This window comes from Oryctolagus cuniculus, chromosome 4 (genome assembly GCF_051225735.1).
Source record: "Oryctolagus cuniculus isolate XC-2025 breed Fujian yellow rabbit chromosome 4, ASM5122573v1, whole genome shotgun sequence".
Classification (NCBI taxonomy): Eukaryota; Metazoa; Chordata; class Mammalia; order Lagomorpha; family Leporidae; genus Oryctolagus; species Oryctolagus cuniculus.
In genome coordinates this window covers 148079546-148098244 of record NC_142870.1, presented here as the reverse complement: position 1 = coordinate 148098244, position 18699 = coordinate 148079546, and positions in this window count along the sequence as shown.

Sequence of the window (18699 nt, the reverse complement as noted above, 5' to 3'; positions counted from 1 at the left end):
TTCCTTCCGTGTCTTGAACTCCATATTCCAGCCTCAATGTCAAAGCTCACATCAGAAAATTCATTACAAACCATGAGAAATCAGAAAAACTTGAAAAAAGCCAAAGAAATGCAAGAGTACTTTGTGATATTGGGCTGGATTTAGTCACAAGGAAACCGGCTGTTTTCGGATTCATGCACCTCTCCCAGCTGACTGGCTTTGGGAACTAATTGAATTCACCTGAAAATCTCCGTCCAACTTGATTGGAGGGGAATTAATTATCGGTCCCCTCTGCAAAAGGGTTCCCTTGATTTTTCTAAAATATAAAAACTCATCTTGGTCGTGCTGCCTGGAGATTTCTAAGCATGACACGCCAATTGGTTGTGTTTTTTATTTCATAATGGATCCTCTGTCTAAACTCTTGTTTGTATTGCGTTGGAATGCAAAATTTGGGAGGGAAGAAGGCAAAACCAACTCAGACCCAGAAACCATTTATTAAATTGCCACTCAAGAAACCAAAAGTCAGCTGAAGCACCCTCAACAATGAGAGAAATCCAGAATTGGAGCAAGCCAACAGCTGTGCCTTGATTGAAAAGGACCATTTCTTCCAAGTCTTCAACTCCATATTTCAGCCTCAAAGTCAAAGCTCACATCAGAAAATTCATTACAAACCATGATAAATTATTAAAATAGGAAAAAAGCCAAAGAAATGTAGGAGTCATTTGTGATATTGGGCTGGATTTAGTCACAAGGAAACCGGCACTTTCTGGATTCATGCAACCCTCCCAGCTGACTCGCTGGAAACTAATTGAATTCACCTGAAAATCTCTGTCAAACTTGATTGGAGGGGAAATGATTATCGGTCCCTTCTGCAAAAGGGTTCCCTTGTTTTTTTCTAAAACAGATAAACTCATCTTGGTCGTGCTGCCTGGAGATTTCTAAGCATGACACGCCAATTGGTTGTGTTTTTTATGTCATAATGGATGCTAGTCTAAACGCTTGTTTGTATCGCATCAGAATAGAAAATTTGGTAGGGAAGAAGCAAAACCAATCAGAATCAGAAACCATTTAGGAAATTGCCGCTCAAGAAACCAAAAGTCGGCTGAAGCACCGAAAAGAATGACAGAAATCCAGAATTGGAGCAAGCCAACCGCTGTGCCCTGATTGAAAAGGACCATTCCTTCCGTGTCTTGAACTCCATAGTCCAGCCTCAAAGTCAAAGCTCACCAGAAAATTCATTACAAACCATGATAAATCAGAAAAATGTGAACAAAGCCAAAGAAATGCAAGAGTCCTCTGTGATACTGGGCTGGATTTAGTCACAAGGGAACCGGCTCTTTTCAGAATCATCCACCCCTCTCAGCTGACTGGCTTTGGAAACTAATTAAATTCACCTGAAAATCTCCGTCAAACTTGATTGGAGGTTAATTAATTATCGGTCCCCTCTGCAAAAGGGTTCCATTTCTTTTCCCAAAACACAAAAGCTCATCTTGGTCGTGCTGCCTGAATATTTCTAAACATGACACGCCAATTGGTTGTGTTTTTTATGTCATAATGGATGCTAGTCTAAACGCTTCTTTGTATTGCGTCAGAATACAAAATTTGGGAGGGAAGAAGGCAAAACCAACTCAGACCCAGAAACCATTGAGGAAATTGCCGCTCAAGAAACCAAAAGTCAGCTGAAGCACCCACAACAAGGACAGAAATCCAGAATTGGAGCAAGCCAACAGCTGTGCCCTGATTGAAAAGGACCATTCCTTCCTTGTCTTGAACTCCATAGTCCAGCCTCAAAGTCAAAGCTCACATCAGAAAATTCATTACAAACCCTGATCAATAAGGAAAATGGAAAAAAAAGCCAAAGAAATGCAAGAGTAATTGTGATATTGGGCTGGATTTAGTCACAAGGAAACCGGCAGTTTCCAGACTGATCCACCCCTCCCAGCTGACTGGCTTTGGAAACTAATTGAATTCACCTGAAAATCTCTGTCAAACTTGATTGGAGGCGAATTAATTATCGGTCCCCTCTTCAAAAGGGTTCCCTTTCTTTTCCCAAAACGGAAAAACTCATCTTGGTCGTGCTGCCAGGAGATTTCAAACCGTGAAACGCCAATTGGTTGTGTTTTTTATTTCATAATGGATCCTCTGTCTAAACTCTTGTTTGTATTGCATCAGAATACAAACTTTGGGAGGGAAGAAGGTAAAACCACCTCAGACCCAGAAACCATTCAGGAAATTGCCGCTCAAGAAACCAAAATTCGGCTGAAGCACCCAAAACAAGGACAGAAAGCCAGAATTGGAGCAAGCCAACAGCTGTGCCCTGATTGAAAAAGCCCATTCCTTCCACGTCTTGAACTCCATAGTCCAGCCTCAAAGTCAAAGCTCACATCAGAAAATTCATCACAAACCATGATAAATCAGAAAAATGTGGAAAAAGCCAAAGAAATGCAAGAGTCCTTTGTGATATTGGGCTGGATTTACTCACAAGGAAACCGGCTGTTTCTGGATTCATCCACCCCTCACAGCTGACTGGCTTTGGAAACTAATTGAATTCACCTGAAAATCTCCGTCAAACTTGATGTGAGGGTATTAATTATCAGTCCCCTCTGCAAAACGGTTCCCTTGCTTTTCCAAAACACAAAAACTCATCTTGGTCATGCTCCCTGGAGATTTCTAAGCATGACATACCAATAGGTTGTGTTTTTTATTTCATAATGATCCTCTGTCTGAACTCTTGTTTGTATTGCATCAGAATATAAAATTTGGGAGGGATGAAGGCAAAACCAACTCAGACCCAGAAACCATTTAGGAAATTGCTGTGCAAGAGACCAAAGGTTGGCTGAAGCACCCAAAAGAATGACAGAAAGCCAGAATTGGAGCAAGCCAACAGCTGTGCCCTGATTGAAAAGGACCATTCCTTCCGTGTCTTGAAGTCCATATTCCAGCTTCAAAGTCAAAGCTCACATCAGAAAATTCATTACAAACCACGATAAATCAGAAAAACGTGAACAAAGCCAAATAAATGCAAGAGTCCTTTGTGAATTGGGCTGGATTTAGTCACAAGGAAACCGGCTGTTTCCGGATTCATCCACCCCTCCCAGCTACTGGCTTTGGAGACTAATTGAATTCACCTGAAAATCTTCGACAAACTTGATTGGAGGAGAATTAATTATCGGTCCCCTCTGCAAAAGGGTTCCATTTCTTTTACCAAAACAGAAACACTCATCTTGGTCGTGCTGCCTGGAGATTTCTAAGCATGACACGCCAATCGGTTGTGTTTTTATTTCATAATGGATCCTCTGTCTAAACTCTTGTTTGTATTGCATCAGAATACAAAATTTAGGGAGGGAAGAAGGCAAAACCAACTCAGACCCAGAAACCATTTAGGAAATTGCCGCTCAAGTAACCAAAAGTCAGCTGAAGCACCCAAAACAAAAACAGAAAGTCAGAATGGGAGCAAGACAACAGCTGTGCCATGATTGAAAAGGACCATTCCTTCCATGTCTTCAACTGCATATTCCAGCCTCAAAGTCAAAGCTCACATCAGAAAATTCATTACAAACCACGAAAAATCAGAAAAACGTGAAAAAAGCCAAACAAATGCAAGAGTCCTTTGTGAATTGGGCTGGATTTAGTCACAAGGAAACCGGCTGTTTCCGGATTCATGCACCCCTCCCAGCTGACTGGCTTTGGAAACTTATTGAATTCACCTGACAATCTTCGACAAACTTGAATGGAGGAGAATTAATTATCGGTCCCCTCTGCAAAAGGGTTCCATTTCTTTTACCTAAACAGAAACACTCATCTTGGTCGTGCTGCCTGGAGATTTCTAAGCATTACACGCCAATCGGTGCGTTTTTTATTTCATAATGGATCCTCTGTCTAAACTCTTGTTTGTATTTCATCAGAATACAAAATTTAGGGAGGGAAGAAGGCAAAACCAACTCAGACCCAGAAGCCATTTAGGAAATTGCTGCTCAAGAAACCAAAAGTCATCTGAAGCACCCAAAACAATGAGAGAAAGCCAGAATGGGAGCAAGCGAACAGCTGTACCCTGATTGAAAAAGCCCATTCCTTCCGTGTCTTGAACTCCATATTTCAGCCTCAAAGTCAAAGCTCACATCAGAGAATTCATTACAAACCACGATAAATCAGAAAAATGTGAAAAAAGCCAAAGAAATGCAATAGTCCTCTGTGCTATTGGGCTTGATTTAGTCACAAGGAAACTGGGTGTTTCCGGATTTATCCACCCCTCCCAGCTGACTGGCTTTGGAAACTAATTGAATTCACCTGAAAATCACAGTCACAATTGATTGAAGGGGAATTAATTACCGGTCCACGCTGCAAAAGGATTCCATTTCTTTTTCCAAAACACAAAAACTCATCTTGTTCATGCTGCCTGGGGATTTCTAAGCATGACACGCCAATTGGTTGTGTTTTTTATTTCATAATGGATCCTCTGTCTAAACTCTTGTTTGTCTTGCTTCAGAATGCAAAATTTGGGAAGGAAGAAGGCAAAACCAACTCAGACCCAGAAACCATTTAGGAAATTGCCGCTCTAGAAACCAAAAGTCCGCTGAAGCACCCGAAACCAAAAGTCGGCTGAAGCACCCAAAACAAGGACAGAAAGCCAGAATTGGAGCAAGCCAACAGCTGTGCCCTGATGGAAAAAGCCCATTCCTTCCGTGTCTTGAACTCCATATTCCAGCTTCAAAGTCAAAGTTCACATCAGAAAATTCATTACAAAACATGATAAATCAGAAAAATGAAAAAAGCCAAAGAAAAGCAAGAGTCCTTTGTGAATTGGGCGGGATTTAGTCACATGGAAACCGGCTGTTTCCGGATTCATCCACCCCTCCCAGCTGACTGGCTTTGGAAACTAATTGAATTCACCTGACAATCTTCGACAAACTTGAATGGAGGAGAATTAATTATCGGTCCCCTCTGCAAAAGGGTTCCATTTCTTTTACCAAAACAGAAACACTCATCTTGGTTGTGCTGCCTGGAGATTTCTAAGCATGACACGCCAATCGGTTGCGTTTTTTATTTCATAATGGATCCGCTGTCTAAACTCTTGTTTGTATTGCATCAGAATACAAAATTTAGGGAGGGAAGAAGGCAAAACCAACTCAGACCCAGAAACCATTTAGGAAATTGCTGCTCAAGAAACCAAAAGTCATCTGAAGCACCCACAACAATGAGAGAAATGCAGAATTGGAACAATCCAACAGCTGTACCCTGATTGAAAAAGCCCATTCCTTCCGTGTCTTGAACTCCATATTTCAGCCTCAAAGTCAAAGCTCACATCAGAGAATTCATTACAAACCACTATAAATCAGAAAAATGTGAAAAAAGCCAAAGAAATGCAATAGTCCTCTGTGCTATTGGGCTTGATTTAGTCACAAGGAAACTGGGTGTTTCCGGATTTATCCACCCCTCCCAGCTGACTGGCTTTGGAAACTAATTGAATTCACCTGAAAATCACAGTCACAATTGATTGAAGGGGAATTAATTACCGGTCCACGCTGCAAAAGGGTTCCATTTCTTTTTCCAAAACACAAAAACTCATCTTGTTCATGCTGCCTGGGGATTTCTAAGCATGACACGCCAATTGGTTGTGTTTTTTATTTCATAATGGATCCTCTGTCTAAACTCTTGTTTGTCTTGCTTCAGAATGCAAAATTTGGGAGGGAAGAAGGCAAAACCAACTCAGACCCAGAAACCATTTAGGAAATTGCCGCTCTAGAAACCAAAAGTCCGCTGAAGCACCCGAAACCAAAAGTCGGCTGAAGCACCCAAAACAAGGACAGAAAGCCAGAATTGGAGCAAGCCAACAGCTGTGCCCTGATGGAAAAAGCCCATTCCTTCCGTGTCTTGAACTCCATATTCCAGCTTCAAAGTCAAAGTTCACATCAGAAAATTCATTACAAAACATGATAAATCAGAAAAATGAAAAAAGCCAAAGAAAAGCAAGAGTCCTTTGTGAATTGGGCTGGATTTAGTCACATGGAAACCGGCTGTTTCCGGATTCATCCATCCCTCCCAGCTGACTGGCTTTGGAAACTAATTGAATTCACCTGACAATCTTCGACAAACTTGAATGGAGGAGAATTAATTATCGGTCCCCTCTGCAAAAGGGTTCCATTTCTTTTACCAAAACAGAAACACTCATCTTGGTTGTGCTGCCTGGAGATTTCTAAGCATGACACGCCAATCGGTTGCGTTTTTTATTTCATAATGGATCCGCTGTCTAAACTCTTGTTTGTATTGCATCAGAATACAAAATTTAGGGAGGGAAGAAGGCAAAACCAACTCAGACCCAGAAACCATTTAGGAAATTGCTGCTCAAGAAACCAAAAGTCATCTGAAGCACCCAAAACAATGAGAGAAAGCCAGAATGGGAGCAAGCGAACAGCTGTACCCTGATTGAAAAAGCCCATTCCTTCCGTGTCTTGAACTCCATATTTCAGCCTCAAAGTCAAAGCTCACATCAGAGAATTCATTACAAACCACGATAAATCAGAAAAATGTGAAAAAAGCCAAAGAAATGCAATAGTCCTCTGTGCTATTGGGCTTGATTTAGTCACAAGGAAACTGGGTGTTTCCGGATTTATCCACCCCTCCCAGCTGACTGGCTTTGGAAACTAATTGAATTCACCTGAAAATCACAGTCACAATTGATTGAAGGGGAATTAATTACCGGTCCACGCTGCAAAAGGGTTCCATTTCTTTTTCCAAAACACAAAAACTCATCTTGTTCATGCTGCCTGGGGATTTCTAAGCATGACACGCCAATTGGTTGTGTTTTTTATTTCATAATGGATCCTCTGTCTAAACTCTTGTTTGTCTTGCTTCAGAATGCAAAATTTGGGAGGGAAGAAGGCAAAACCAACTCAGACCCAGAAACCATTTAGGAAATTGCCGCTCTAGAAACCAAAAGTCCGCTGAAGCACCCGAAACCAAAAGTCGGCTGAAGCACCCAAAACAAGGACAGAAAGCCAGAATTGGAGCAAGCCAACAGCTGTGGCCTGATGGAAAAAGCCCATTCCTTCCGTGTCTTGAACTCCATATTCCAGCTTCAAAGTCAAAGTTCACATCAGAAAATTCATTACAAAACATGATAAATCAGAAAAATGAAAAAAGCCAAAGAAAAGCAAGAGTCCTTTGTGAATTGGGCTGGATTTAGTCACATGGAAACCGGCTGTTTCAGGATTCATCCACCCCTCCCAGCTGACTGGCTTTGGAAACTAATTGAATTCACCTGAAAATCTCCGTCAAGCTTGATTGGAGGGGAATTAATTATCAGTCCCATCTGCAAAAGGTTTCCATTTCTTTTTCCAAAACACAAAATCTCATCTTGGTCGTGCTGCCTGGAGGTTTTTAAGCATGACACGCCAATTGGTTGTGTTTTTTATTTCATAAGGGATCCTCTGTCTAAACTCTTGTTTGTATTACGTCAGAATACAAACTTTGGGAGGGAAGAAGGCAATACCAACTCAGACCCAGAAACCATTGAGGAAATTGCCACTCAAGAAACCAAAAGTCAGCTGAAGCACCCAAAACAAGGATAGAAAGTCAGAATTGGAGCAAGACAACAGCTGTGCCATGATTGAAAAGGACCATTCCTTCCATGTCTTCAATGCATAGTCCAGCCTCAAAGTCAAAGTTCACATCAGAAAATTCATTACAAACCATGATCAATAAGGAAAATGGAAAAAAAGCCAAAGAAATGCAAAGGTAATTGTGATATTGGGCTTGAGTTAGTCACAAGGAAACCGGCAGTTTCCGGATTGATCCACCCCTCCCAGTTGACAAGCTTTGGAAACTAATTGAATTCACCTGAAAATACCGTCAAACTTGATTGGAGGGGAATTAATTATCGGTCCCCTCTGCAAAAGGGTTCCATTTCTTTTTCCAAAACACAAAAACTCATCTTGGTCGTGCTGCTTGGAGATTTCTAAGCATGACACGCCAATTGGTTGTGTTTTTTCTTTCATAAGGGATCCTCTGTCTAAACTCTTGTTTGTATTGCGTCAGAATACAAACTTTGGGAGGGAAGAAGCAAAACCAATCAGAATCAGAAACCATTTAGGAAATTGCCACTCAAGAAACCAAAAGTCGGCTGAAGCACCCAAAAGAATGACAGAAAGCCAGAATTGGAGCAAGCCAACAGCTGTGTCCTGATTGAAAAGGACCATTCCTTCCGTGTCTTGAACTCCATAGTCCAGCCTCAAAGTCAAAGCTCACATCAGAAAATTCATTACAAACCATGATACATCAGAAAAATGTGAACAAAGCCAAAGAAATGCAAGAGTCCTTTGTGATATTGGGCTGGATTTAGTCACAAGGAAACCAGCTGTTTCCGGATTCATCCACCCCTCCCAGCTGACTGGCTTTGGAGACTAATTGAATTCACCTGAAAATCTCCATCAAACTTGATGGGAGGGGAATTAATTATCGGTCCCCTCTGCAAAACGGTTCCCTTTCTTTTTCCAAAACACAAAAACTCATCTTGGTCGTGCTGCCTGGAGATTTCAAACCATGACATGCCAATTGGTTGTGTTTTTTATTTCATAATGGATCCTCTGTGTAAACTCTTGTTGTATTGCGTCAGAATACAAACTTTGGGAGGGAAGAAGGCAAAACCAACTCAGACCCAGAAACCATTTAGGAAATTGATGCTCAAGAAACCAAAAGTCGGCTGAAGCACCCAAAACTATGAGAGAAATCCAGAATTCGAGCACGCCAACAGCTGTGCCCTGATTGAAAAAGCCCATTCCTTCCGTGTCTTGAACTCCATAGTCCAGCCTCAAAGTCAAAGCTCACATCATTACATGAGGTTTAATGCTATAACGAACACTCAAACAGTATATTTCAGTTTGTGTTTCTATGGGGGTGCAAACGATTTAAATCTTTACTTAATGTACACTAAACTGATCTTCCGTAAAAAAAAAAAAAAAAAAAAAAGAAAGAAATTATCAATTCCTAACTTGAGTCTCACTTGGATTAAACATGACAATAGGTCTGATCTGATTTCATCATCATTTAAAAAAATCATCTATTATTTTTCACTTTATGTTTCTGTGTGGGAGCAAACTGTTGAAATCCTTACTTAAGGTATACTAAGCTGATCTTCTGTATATTAAGATAATCGAAAATGAATCTTGATGTGAATGGAAGGGGAGAGGGAGTGTTAAAGGGGAGGGTTGTGGGTGGGAGGGACGGTATGGGGGGGAAGCCATTGTAACCCATGAGTCATACTTTGGAAAATTATTCATTAAATAAAAGTTAAAAAAAAAAAAGATTTAACACACACAAAAAAATTAAAAAAAATAAAAAAATAAAAAAATAAGAAAAAATAAATAAGCCTTTAAAAAAAAAAAAGAAAATTCATTACAAACCATGATAAATCAGAAAAATGTGAACAAAGCCAAAGAAATGCAAGAGTTCTTTGTGATATTGGGCTGGATTTAGTCACAAGGAAACCGGCTGTTTCCGGATTCATCCACCCCTCCCAGCTGACTGGCTTTGGAGACTAATTGAATTCACCTGAAAATCTCCGTCACGCTTGATGGGAGGGGAATTAAGTATCGGTCTGCTCTGCAAAAGGGTTACATTTCTTTTTCCAAAACACAAAAGCTCACCTTGGAAGTGCTTCCTGGAGATTTCTAAGCATGACAAGCCAATTGGTTCTGTTTTTTATTTCATAATGGATCCTCTGTCCAAACGCTTGTTTGTATTGCATCAGAAAAAAAATTTAGGAGGGAAGAAGGTAAAACCAACTCAGACCCAGAAACCCTTTAGGAAATTGCCACTCAAGAAACCAAAAGTCGGCTGCAGCACCCAAAACAAGGACAGAAATCCAGAATGGGAGCAAGCCAACAGCTGTGCCCTGATTGAAAAGGACCAATCCTTCCGTGTCTTGAACTCCATAGTCCAGCCTCAAAGTCAAAGCTCACATCAGAAAATTCATTACAAACCATGATACATCAGAAAAATGTGAACAAAGCCAAAGAAATGCAAGAGTCCTTTGTGATATTGGGCCTGATTTAGTCACAAGGAAACCAGCTGTTTCCGGATTCATCCACCCCTCCCAGCTGACTGGCTTTGGAAACTAATTGAATTCACCTGAAAATCTCCGTCAAACTTGATTGTAGGAAAATTAATTATCGGTCCCCTCTGCAAAAGAGTTCCATTGCTTTTTCCAAAACAGAAACACTCATCTTGGTCGTACTGCCTGGAGATTTCTAAGCATGACACGCCAATTGGTTGTGTTTTTTCTTTCGTAACGGATCCTCTGTCTAAACTCTTGTTTGTATTGCATCAGAATACAAACTTTGGGAGGGAAGAAGGCCAAACCAACTCAGACCCAGAAACCATTCATGAAATTGCCACTCAAGAAACCAAAAGTCGGCTGAAGCACCCAAAACAAGGACAGAATGCCAGAATTGGAGCAAGCCAACAGCTGGGCCCTGATAAAAGCCTATTCCTTCCGTGTCTTGAACTCCATAGTCCAGCCTCAAAGTCAAAGCTCACCAGAAAATTCATTACAAACCATGAAGAATAAGAAAAATGTGAAAAAAGCCAAAAAATGTAAGTGTTTTCTGTGCTATTGGGCTTGATTTAATCACAAGGAAACCGGCTGTTTCCGGATTCATCCACCCCTCCCAGCTGACTGGCTTTGGAAACTAATTGAATTCACCTGAAAATCTCCGTTAAACTTGATTGGAGGGGAATGAATTATCGGTACCCTCTGCAAAAGGGTTCCCTTTCTTATTCCAAAACACAAAAACTCATCTTGGTCGTGCTGCCTGGATTTCTCAGCATGACACGCCAATTGGTTGTGTATTTATTTCATAATGGATCCTCTGTCTAAACTATTCTTTGTATTGCGTCAGAATACAAACTTTGGGAGGGAAGAAGGCAAAACCAACTCAGACCCAGAAACCATTTAGGAAATTGCCACTCAAGAAACCAAAAGTCAGCTGAAGTACCCAAAACAATGAGAGAAAGCCAGAATTGGAGCAAGCCAACAGCTGTGCCCTGATTGAAAAAGCCCATTCCTTCCGTGTCTTGAACTCCATATTCCAACCTCAAAGTCAAAGCTCACATCAGAAAATTCATTACAAACCATGATAAATCAGAAAAATGTGCAAAAAGCCAAAGAAATGCAAGAAACCATTCAGGAAATTACCGCTCAAGAAACTAAAAGTCGGCTGAAGCACCCAAAACCATTACAGAAAGCCAGAATTGGAGAAAGCCAACAGCTGTGCCCTGATTGAAAAGGACCATTCCTTCCGTGTCTTGAACTCCATAGTCCAGCCTCAAAGTCCAAGCTCACATCAGAAAATTCATGACAAACCATGATAAATCAGAAAAATGTAACAAAAGCCAAAGAAATGCAAGAGTCCTCTGTGCTATTGGGCTTGATTTAGTCACAAGGAAACCGGCTGTTTCTGGTTCAACCACCACTCCCAGCTGACTGGCTTTGGAGACTAATTGAATTCACCTGAAAATCTCCGTCAAACTTGATGTGAGGGGAATTACTTATCGGTCCCCTCTGCAAAAGGGTTCCATTTCTTTTTCCAAAACACAAAAGCTCATCTTGGTCGTGCTGCCTGGAGATTTCTCAGCATGACTCGCCAATTGGTTGTGTTTTTCATTTCATAATGGATCCTCTGCCTAAAGTCTTGTTTGTATTGCATCAGAATACAAACTTTGCGAGGGAAGAAGGCCAAACCAACTCAGACCCAGAAACCATTCATGAAATTGCCACTCAAGAAACCAAAAGTTGGCTGAAGCACCCAAAGCAATGAGAGAAATCCAGAATTGGAGCAAGCCAACAGCTGTGCCCTGATTGAAAAAGCCCATTCCTTCCGTGTCTTGAACTCCATATTCCAGACTCAAAGTCAAAGCTCACATCATAAAATTCATCACAAACCATGATAAATCAGAAAAATGTGAAAAAAGCCAAAAAATGCAAGAGTCCTCTGTGCTATTGGGCTTCATTTTGTCACAAGGAAACCGGCAGTCTCCGGATTCATCCACCTCTCCCAGCTGACTGGCTTTGGAAATTAATTGAATTCACCTGATAATCTCCATCAAACTTGATTGGAGTGGAATTAATTATCGGTCCCCTCTGCAAAAGGGTTCCATTTCTTTTTCCAAAACACAAAAACTCATCTTGGTCGTGCTGCCAGGAGATTTCTAAGCATGACACACCAATTGGTTGTGTTTTTTATTTCATAAGGGATCCTCTGTCTAAACTCTTGTTTGTATTGCGTCAGAATACAAACTTTGGGAGGGAAGAAGGCAAAACCAACTCAGACCCAGAAACCATTGAGGAAATTGCCACTCAAGAAATCAAATGTCCACTGAAGTACCCAAAACAAGGACAGAAATCCAGAATGGGAGCAAGCCAACAGCTGTGCCCTGATTGAAAAAGCCCATTCCTTCCGTGTCTTGAACTCCATAGTCCAGCCTCAAAGTCAAAGCTCACATCAGAAAATTCATGACAAACCATGGTAAATAAGAAAAACGTTAACAAAGCCAAAGAAATGCAAGAGTTCTTTGTGATATTGGGCTGGATTTAGTCACAAGGAAACCGGCTGTTTCCGGATTCATCCACCCCTCCCAGCTGACTGGCTTTGGAGACTAATTGAATTCACCTGAAAATCTCCGTCAAACTTGATTGGAGGAAAATTCATTATCGGTCCCCTCTGCAAAAGGGTTCCCTCTCTTTTTCCAAAACACAAAAACTCATCTTGGTCGTGCTGCCTGGAGATTTCTAAGCATGACATTCAATTGGTTGTGTTTTTTATTTCATAATGGATCCTCTGTCTAAACTCTTGTTTGTATTGCATCAGAATACAAACTTTGGGAGGGAAGAAGGCAAAACCAACTCAGACCCAGAAAGCATTTAGGAAATTGCCACTCAAGAAACCAAAAGTCGGCTGAAGCACCCAAAACAAGGACAGAAAGCCAGAATGGGAGCAAGCCAACAGCTGTGCACTGATTGAAAAGGACCATTCCTTCCGTGTCTTGAACACCATAGTCCAGCCTCAAAGTCAAAGCTCACATCAGAAAATTCATTACAAACCATGATGAATAAGAAAAACGTGAACAAAGCCAAAGAAATGCAAGAGTTCTTTGTGATATTGGGCTGGATTTAGTCACAAGGAAACCGGCTGTTTCCGGATTCATGCACCCCTCCCAGCTGACTGGCTTTGGAGACTAATTGAATTCACCTGTAAACCTCTGTCAAACTTGATTGTAGGAAAATTAATTATCGGTCCCCTCTGCAAAAGGGTTCCCTTTCTTTTTCCAAAACACAAAAACTCATCTTGGTCATGCTGCCTGGAGAATTCTAACATGACACTCAATTGGTTGTGTTTTCTATTTCATAATGGATCCTCTGTCTAAACTCTTGTTTGTATTGCATGAGAATACAAAATTTGGGAGGGAAGAAGGTAAAACCAACTCAGACCCAGAAACCATTGAGGAAATTGCCACTCAAGAAACCAAAAGTCGGCTGAAGCACCCAAAACAAGGACAGAAATCCAGAATGGGAGCAAGCCAACAGCTGTGCCCTGCTTGAAAAGGACCATTCCTTCCGTGTCTTGAACTCCATATTCCAGCCTCAAAGTCAAAGCTCACATCAGAAAATTCATGACAAACCATGATGAATAAGAAAAACGTGAACAAAGCCAAAGAAATGCAAGAGTTCTTTGTGATATTGGGCTGGATTTAGTCACAAGGAAACCGGCTGTTTCCGGATTCATCCACCCCTCCCAGCTGACTGGCTTTGGAGACTAATTGAATTCACCTGAAAATCTCCGTCAACCTTGATTGTAAGAAAATTAATTATCGGTCCCCTCTGCAAAAGGGTTCCCTTGCTTTTTCCAAAACACAAAAACTCATCTTGGTCGTGCTGCCTGGAGATTTCTAAGCATGACACTCAATTGGTTGTGTTTTTTATTTCATAATGGATCCTCTGTCTAAACTCTTGTTTGTATTGCATCAGAATACAAACTTTGGGAGGGAAGAAGGCAAAACCAACTCAGACCCAGAAGCCAATTCTTAAGTTGCCACTCAAGAAACCAATGTCCGCTGAAGTACCCAAAACAATGAGAGAAAGCCAGAATTCGAGCAAGCCAACAGCTGTGCCCTAATAGAAAAAGCCCAATCCTTCCGAGTCTTGAACTCCATAGTCCAGCCTCAAAGTCAAAGCTCACATCAGAATTTTCATTACAAACCATGATAAATCAGAAAAATGTGACAAAAGCAAAGAAATGCAAGAAACCATTCAGGAAATTCCCGCTCAAGAAACCAAAAGTCGGCTAAAGCACCCAAAGCAATGAGAGAAAGACAGAATTGGAGCAAGTCAACAGTTGTGCCCTGATTGAAAAAGCCCATTCCTTCCATGTCTTGAACTAGATATTCCAGCCTCAAATACAAAGCTCATATCAGAAAATTCATTACAAACCATGATAAATCTGAAAAATGTGACAAACGCCAAAGAAATGCAAGAAACCATTCAGGAAATTACCGCTCAAGAAACCAAAAGTCGACTAAAGCACCCAAAACAATGAGAGAAAGCCAGAATTGGAGCAAGCCAACAGCTGTGCCCTTATTGAAAAAGCCCATTCCTTCCGTGTCTTGAACTCCATATTCCAGCCTCAAAGTCAAAGCTCACATCAGAAAATTCATTACAAACCATGATAAATCAGAAAAATGGGAAAAAAGCCAAAGAAATGCAAGAGTTCTTTGTGCTATTGGGCTGGATTTAGTCACAAGGAAACCGGCTGTTTCCGGATTCATCCACCCCTCCCAGCTGACTGGCTTTGGAAACTAATTGAATTCACCTGAAAATCTCCTTCACACTTGATTGAAGGGGAATTAATTATCGGTCCCCTCTGCAAAAGGGTTCCCTTTCTTTTTCCAAAACACAAAAACTCATCTTGTTCGTGCTGCCAGGAGATTTCTAAGCATGACACTCAATTGGTTGTGTTTTCTATTTCATAATGGAACCTCTGTCTAAAGTCTTGTTTGTATTGCATCAGAATACAAACTTTGGGAGGGAAGAAGGCAAAACCAACTCAGACCCAGAAACCATTTAGGAAATTGCCACTCAAGAAACCAAAAGTCGGCTGAAGCACCCAAAACAAGGACAGAAAGCCAGAATGGGAGCAAGCCAACAGCTGTGCCCTGATTGAAAAGGACCATTCCTTCCATGTCTTGAACTCCATAGTCCAGCCTCAAAGTCAAAGCTCACATCAGAAAATTCATGACAAACCATGGTAAATAAGAAAAACGTGAACAAAGCCAAAGAAATGCAAGAGTTCTTTGTGATATTGGGCTTGATTTAGTCACAAGGAAACCGGCTGTTTCCGGATTCATCCACCCCTCCCAGCTGACTGGCTTTGGAGACTAATTGAATTCACCTGAAAATCTCCGTCAAACTTGATTGCAGGGCAATTAATTATTGGTCCCCTCTGCAAAAGGGTTCCCTCTCTTTTTCCAAAACACAAAAACTCATCTTGGTCGTGCTGCCTGGAGATTTCTAAGCATGACACTCAATTGGTTGTGTTTTCTATTTCATAATGGAACCTCTGTCTAAAGTCTTGTTTGTATTGCATCAGAATACAAAATTTGGGAGGGAAGAAGGTAAAACCAACTCAGACCCAGAAACCATTTAGGAAATTGCCACTCAAGAAACCAAAAGTTGGCTGAAGCACCCAAAACAAGGACAGAAATCCAGAATGGGAGCAAGCCAACAGCTGTGCCCTGCTTGAAAAGGACCATACCTTCCGTGTCTTGAACTCCATAGTCCAGCCTCAAAGTCAAAGCTCACATCAGAAAATTCATGACAAACCATGATGAATAAGATAAACGTGAACAAAGCCAAAGAAATGCAAGAGTTCTTTGTGATATTGGGCTGGATTTAGTCACAAGGAAACCGGCTGTTTCCGGATTCATCCACCCCTCCCAGCTGACTGGCTTTGGAGACTAATTGAATTCACCTGAAAATCTCCGTCAAACTTGATTGTAGGAAAATTAATTATCGGTCCCCTCTGCAAAAGGGTTCCCTTTCTTTTTCCAAAACACAAAAACTCATCTTGGTCGTGCTGCCTGGAGATTTCTAAGCATGACACTCAATTGGTTGTGTTTTTTATTTCATAATGGATCCTCTGTCTAAAGTCTTGTTTGTATAGCGTCAGAATACAAACTTTGTGAGAAAGAAGGCAAAACCTACTCAGACCCAGAAACCATTTAGGAAATTGCCACTCAAGAAACCAAAAGTCGGCTGCAGCACCCAAAACAAGGACAGAAATCCAGAATGGGAGCAAGCCAACAGCTGTGCCCTGCTTGAAAAGGACCATTCCTTCCGTGTCTTGAACTCCATAGTCCAGCCTCAAAGTCAAAGCTCACATCAGAAAATTCATGACAAACCATGATGAATAAGAAAAACGTGAACAAAGCCAAAGAAATGCAAGAGTTCTTTGTGATATTGGGCTGGATTTAGTCACAAGGAAACCGGCTGTTTCCGGATTCATCCACCCCTCCCAGCTGACTGGCTTTGGAGACTAATTGAATTCACCTGAAAATCTCCGTCAAACTTGATTGGAGGAAAATTAATTATCGGTCCCCTTTGCAAAAGGATTCCCTTTCTTTTTCCAAAACACAAAAACTCATCTTTTTCGTGCTGCCAGGAGATTTCTAAGCATGACACACCAATTGGTTGTGTTTTTTATTTCATAAGGGATCCTCTGTCTAAACTCTTGTTTGTATTGCGTCAGAATACAAACTTTGGGAGGGAAGAAGGCCAAACCAACTCAGACCCAGAAACCATTGAGGAAATTGCCACTCAAGAAACCAAATGTCGGCTGAAGTACCCAAAACAATGAGAGAAATCCAGAATGGGAGCAAGCCAACAGCTGGGCCATGATGGAAAAAGCCCATTCCTTCCGTGTCTTGAACTCCATAGTCCAGCCTCAAAGTCAAAGCTCACATCAGAAAATTCATTGCATAGCATGATACATCAGAAAAACATGCAAAAAGCCAAAGAAATGCAAGAAACCATTTAGGAAATTCCTGCTCAAGAAACCAAAAGTCGGCTGAAGCACCCAAAACAAGGACAGAAATCCAGAATGGGAGCAAGCCAACAGCTGTGCCCTGATTGAAAAGGACCATTCCTTCCGTGTCTTGAACTCCATATTCCAGCCTCAAAGTCAAAGCTCACATCAGAAAATTCATGACAAACCATGATGAATAAGAAAAACGTGAACAAAGCCAAAGAAATGCAAGAGTTCTTTGTGATATTGGGCTGGATTTAGTCACAAGGAAACCGGCTGTTTCCGGATTCATCCACCCCTCCCAGCTGACTGGCTTTGGAGACTAATTGAATTCACCTGAAAATCTCCGTCAAACTTGATTGGAGGAAAATTCATTATCGGTCCCCTCTGCAAAAGGGTTCCCTTTCTTTTTCCAAAACACAAAAACTCATCTTGGTCGTGCTGCCTGGAGATTTCTAAGCATGACACTCAATTGGTTGTGTTTTCTATTTCATAATGGAACCTCTGTCTAAAGTCTTGTTTGTATTGCATCAGAATACAAAATTTGGGAGGGAAGAAGGTAAAACCAACTCAGACCCAGAAACCATTTAGGAAATTGCCACTCAAGAAACCAAAAGTTGGCTGAAGCACCCAAAACAAGGACAGAAATCCAGAATGGGAGCAAGCCAACAGCTGTGCCCTGCTTGAAAGGACCATTCCTTCCATGTCTTGAACTCCATAGTCCAGCCTCAAAGTCAAAGCTCACATCAGAAAATTCATGACAAACCATGGTAAATAATAAAAACGTGAACAAAGCCAAAGAAATGCAAGAGTTCTTTGTGATATTGGGCTGGATTTAGTCACAAGGAAACCGGCTGTTTCTGGATTCATCCACCCCTCCCAGCTGACTGGCTTTGGAGACTAATTCAATTCACCTGAAAATCTCCGTCAAACTTGATTGTAGGAAAGTTAATTATCGGTCCCCTCTGTAAAAGGGTTCCCTTTCTTTTTCCAAAACACAAAAACTCATCTTGGTCGTGCTGCCTGGAGATTTCTAAGCATGACATTTGTCGCTCCCCCTCTTCGTGGAGGAACGACACTAAGCCCTGCCTAGGCTTCATATCCAAGTCACGGCACCATTATGTCGCTCCCCCTCTTCGTGAAGGAACGACACAGGACCCTGTGCTGTTCTTTTGTCTGCTCGGCCCTCCCCGGGTTTGCTGCTGGTTCTTCCCGGGTTGGCTACTATCCCTTCCACCTCCGTGGAAGGGCAGTTCCCCCTGGCCACATTCCCCACTTCCGCAGGGGAGCGGCACACCGCCGGCCGGCTCTCTCGGGGGCTGCACAGGTGTTCCTTCAGACAGATGTTCCCCTTAGATGTTCCTGGTGCATGCCGTCTCTCTCCTCCTTTATAGTCCTCCTCCGCCAATCCTAACTCGGCTGCCCACACGCCGAGTACGCTGCTCTCCTCCAATCAGGAGCAAGTCCTACAGTTTATTAGTTGAACTGGAGGCAGCTGTGCGGAAGCTGTTTACTTCTCTCCCATCGCCATATTGTGGGAGAGCAGATGCATAGAATAAGTCTTAATTCCAGTAACTCAGTCTAGTCCGGTTTGCTCCCCACAACATTCAATTGGTTGTGTTTTCTATTTCATAATGGAACCTCTGTA